The sequence below is a fragment of the Octodon degus genome, unplaced genomic scaffold (assembly GCF_000260255.1).
Source record: "Octodon degus isolate 3935 unplaced genomic scaffold, OctDeg1.0 scaffold00159, whole genome shotgun sequence".
NCBI classification, from domain to species: Eukaryota; Metazoa; Chordata; class Mammalia; order Rodentia; family Octodontidae; genus Octodon; species Octodon degus.
This window is the reverse complement of record NW_004524735.1, coordinates 3815433-3820352: the sequence shown is the minus strand read 5'-3', so window position 1 is coordinate 3820352 and position 4920 is coordinate 3815433.

The window sequence follows — 4920 nt, the reverse complement described above, 5'->3', positions numbered from 1 at the left end:
CACATCTGTAATCTCAGTGCTGAGGAGACTTGAGACAGGAGGATCACTAGAGTCAGAGATGAGTTGTGAGGCCTTGTGCCAAATACATAAAATTAAAATTAAGAACGCAAGCGAAAAATTCATCCAGAGTAAGGGCCGGCCTGATAGTTCAATGAGCTAAAGCACCTGCTTAGGCAGAGCACAGCTGCTGAGGTTTGATCCCCATCTGCCTTGCTGGCTCTGCCTCTAGGGCCTGCTGAGTCAGCGATTGAGACTGGGCATGGTGGTGTGCACCTGTAATCACAGCGCTTGGGAGGCTAAAAATGGGAGAATCACTATGAGTCTGATCTATGTAGTGAAACCCCGTAGATCCTGTAGACCCTGTCCTAAAATACAGAAAAAAAAATCATCCAGAGTAAAGAGAAATGAAACCATACAGATTAGAGAAACCTAAACTATTTTGAATTATTTAACTGCTGAACAATTCTATGAATTTTTTTTCATTTACCATTTGACCTTAAACTCACTGATGGCTTTTTATGAGAGAATAGAATTGTAAGTTTTTCTACAGAAAGTACACAGAAATTGTTCAAGGGTTTTTCAGGCATGGATGATGAAAACTGTTGATCATTTACAAACACTTCTCTCAGCATTGTGAGTTGCTTTTGGTTATGTTACACAAATGTTTAGAAATTTTGTCAAGGGTGGAAATGGTTCAAATTTCTCTTGCATGTGAACTAATATTTCAAAATAGGTCCATTTTATAATGGCTCATCTTCAGTGTTCATTGAATATTTACCCCTCATTCAAAAGTTTGGTGCCCAGTGTTTTGGGGCAGATTCCTCAGGGCATTAGCAGAGTTGATGTGATAGTGTATGTAGAAATTATTACTATACTGAGATGTATCCTAGTAACTAATGTCTATAATCACTTTACCCAGATATGCCGTTGAACAATATGAGTATATCAAATAAAATGTTAAATGAATCTCCAATTCTATTTGTACTTTATTGTATCAAAAAAGTATCTGTTTCATAGCCACCAACCTGAAGATTTAACATGATACAACCATAATTAAAGTGAATTACAACCATAATTAACACATAGCACTGTTACCATATTGAGTTAAATAGTTTTTTATTTTTTATTTTATTTTTCAAAAGAATACAAAATAGTATTAAACTGGAAAATTACAAATGACATGGAATTTCACTAAACAAAATAATGTGAATTTTACAGTATTGGTTGTAATATGTACTGTTGTCTTCAAATTAATTGTTCATATTACCAGATATGAGCATGAAAAATTGGAAGAAGAAAGAAAAAAGAAAGATATAAGGAATTAATAAGAGAAAAAGGAAAAAGAATTGATAAAAGGGGACAAAACAAATTAGGCATTAACTGCTCCTTTCCATAGACTAGCAGAAATTCACAGTATGGCTGTCCAAACCATCCTCCTTACATAGATGGATATACATCTTGAATACTCTTTGAAAATACATAACTTGTGTGAATAATCATGAAATTCTCTAGAGCTTTGGAAGGGACAAGTAAAGAACACTGATGCTTGACTTTTTTTGGTGTTACGGTTTGTGTATAGGTGTCCCCCCAAAGCCTCATGCAGTCCAGGGGCAGCTTGGCTTCTGGAGTTTGTGATTGATGCTTTTTTAACGAGCAGAATATATTTAGGGAAAGAAAGCTCCTGTCCAAGAGAGGGACAGGAAGGGGGCCCGAGTGGGTTGTCCCTCTGTGATTGAGTCTTGATCCTATGCTGGGACTGCACGGGTAAGCGCTACTCCCTAACCCTGGGATGCAGAATAGGCATTACAAGGCAAGGATGGGAGAGAAGCCAGCTAGCATCTGAGCTGCTGCCACTCCTTTTGCTCTCTGCTCTTTGTGGCTGCCATGAAAGCCTGCTCTCTACCACGTGTGGCTCTGCCTTGGAGCCAGCTCAGTATTGACCGAAATCTCCAGTAACTGTGAGCCAAATAAGCCTTTTCTTCCTTTATGCTGAGTGTCAGGCATTTGTACCAGCAATGAGAGAAAAGTAACCGGGACATTTGGTCTCAATAAATTTGCTTTTAGAAACAATGAGAGCCAGAGCAGACATGCGAGACTTACGAACTTCCAGATCTCAGTGCCAAGCAGAACGCAGAACTCCCTGCGATTATAATTGAGTATTGCTGTGTCATCACCATGATTCTCCTTCATTGCATTCAAAACTGTTACCTGATGAACAACTGCATGTATGAACAACAGCCAGATGAGAAGAGACCATATCGCTTGGCAAATCCACCTGCCCAGTTTTTTGTAGTTGTTGTTGCTGACTTTTATTTTATTTTATTTATTTTTTTCAGTAGCAGGGATCAAACTCTGGACCTTGAAGTTGCCAGGCAGGTGCTTATGCCACTGAGTTATCTCCCCAGCCCTCTGCCCAGTTTTGTAGCCTAATGAAAAAATATCAATCCATGATCTATACGCCAGTTTCTTAAGATAATCTCCATATCTTGTACAAATCTCAGCACCCTTCCCAGTTTAATCCTATTTAGGTCCACTTACGCAGGGACTTAGTTGAACAAAATCTATTGTATAATAATGCATAGTAATTACTGCTTCTATAAACCAATTTAATTTATTTTATTCAGTTTGGTGGCTTCCCCAAATGCACTGTTACATGAAATTTGTTCCATTTAATTTTACTTCACCTCAATTTTAAGCAGAGAATAGGATAATGATACAAATATGTTGTGCCTACTATTTTATTTTATTTTATTTTATTTTATTTTTTTAAATTTTATTTATTTATTTGTGTGTGTGTGTGGCCAGCTCAGTCCACCAGGGGGCGGGCTGGCTGGCATGTGGTGCTGGGGGATTGAACCGTGGTCCCTGGGCTTTGCCAAGCTTGTTCTAACTAGGTGCTCCAGACCACTGAGCCATCTCACCAGTCCCTGTGCCTACTATTTCAGATTCCTACATTCTTTTTGTAGTCACGATGTAATTCTATTACTTTGTATGTGGGATGCACCTGTGAATAGGATTATCTACCTTGTTTAGTCTGTGTTTTGTATCAGAAACGGTTTAATATTGTACATGTACTTATTTTTTTATTTTATATTTTTCCATTTATGTATTTGGTGCAGGATCTTACCACACAGCTCAGATTCATAGCGGTCCTCCTGTTTTCAGCCTCTCCAGTGCTGGGATTACAGGTGTGTGATACTAGGCCCCGACTCGACTCAGTCCCTGGCTCAGCTCACCCTGGGGGCAGGGCCGGCATGGTGTGCCAGATCAGGGATCGAACCCTGGTCTCTTTGCTTGCCAAAGCAGGAGGCGCTTATTCCACTGAGCTATCTCGCCGGCCCTGTATATGCATTTAAAGGCACCTAAATTTTAAAGTACTCTAAAGGAACATTATACCAGATGGGTCTTTCATTATGAGTACTTAAGAGTGGTTTAGAAGTCAGAGATGGGCCAAGTCAAGACAATACAAGTTGTCTTAACCTTTCCATCCTGCTGGCTCTGAAAAAGTGCATTTGATTTTAAATAATTCACATCACAAGTAATGGTAGGGAACTCCACAAATTATAAAATTCTCAGTCTTGAACTTTCAAACTGCTGCCTGATTACCAAAATGCAGAGTTAGAATATTTTCCCCTACATTCCTGTTTCACAGGTAGGGAACAATTCTGATATCCTGGTAGAAGCTTCATTAATAAGTCATGGATAATGAGTATCATTTTTGTTGAGTTTAATTTCCTAAAATATTGCTTAGCTTTGTTCTATTTTATTTAAAGTGGGAGTAACGTTCACAAGGAGTAAAGTTCTGCTCACAAGAAATAAGTAAACACTAAATTCCAATAATGTCACACACAGCCTTAGCCAATATTTTGATTTCAGCTTTGTAAAGCTCTGAGAAAAGGCTTATGTCCAGATTCTTGATCCTCAGCAAGTATGCAATAACAAATGCCTATAATGATTTCCAATTCAATAATATTAAACAGACACACCCTACTGATATATATCAGTGAGATTCCTCATGAATGAATTGACTATTTTCTGTGCCTAAGCTTGGCAGAATTGCCAATAGAATGACCATAAGAAATCCTGTTACCACGTAGGAAGCTTGTGCCCCTGCTGCTTGCTTACAGAACACATAGTGCTTTGAAAGACTGGGATTCGTGATGGTAGAATCTCCCTCACTGAAACAGCTTCATTCAGTGGCAAAATTTATTAGTGACATTATTTCTGTATAAAGATCTTATGAAATGATTGAAAAAGGAATATCATGTTTAAAAACACACCATCTTATCGACACATCTCTATATCTAGAATACTTTTGCTCCAGACCTGGTAAGCTAGATTTCCTGGTCAGTATATTGGCAATGGTATCGTGGTTACCTGTGAATTCTTATGCTGACTACCTTGGGGCCAGATCCATTTAGTTCCCCTCTAGGAACATTTATTGACTAGTAACATCTACAAAATCAACTTATAAAAAAAATAATTGAAGGAGGTAGACAGATACAATTCTTGGGACCTGAGAGTTGTGAATTTCTGATAATCCTCAGATAAACCAAAACAACAAAGAATCCAAGTCAATGTTTGTTCATTAGACACTGAAGTTGAAATTTGTTGTAATATATCAAGATAAACTCCAGGAGACTTTATCAAGCCATTTTAAAAAATTTCTGTTTTGGCCCAAATGCAATCACAGAAAACTTCCATCACTAAGTCCCCTTATTCTCATCAGTGTTCAGTGAGAGTGAAGGGATTTAATGGTGACTTCAAGAGCTCTGGGAGGAAGCTTAGAACACTGGAAATGTACTCTCTCATATTCTGTGGATGTTGAAATTTCAAGATGAAGATGTTGATTATTTCATGCGCTGTCTGAGGGCTCTGGGAAACAAACTGCTCCTCTTGTCTGCTGTTAGTACGGTGATG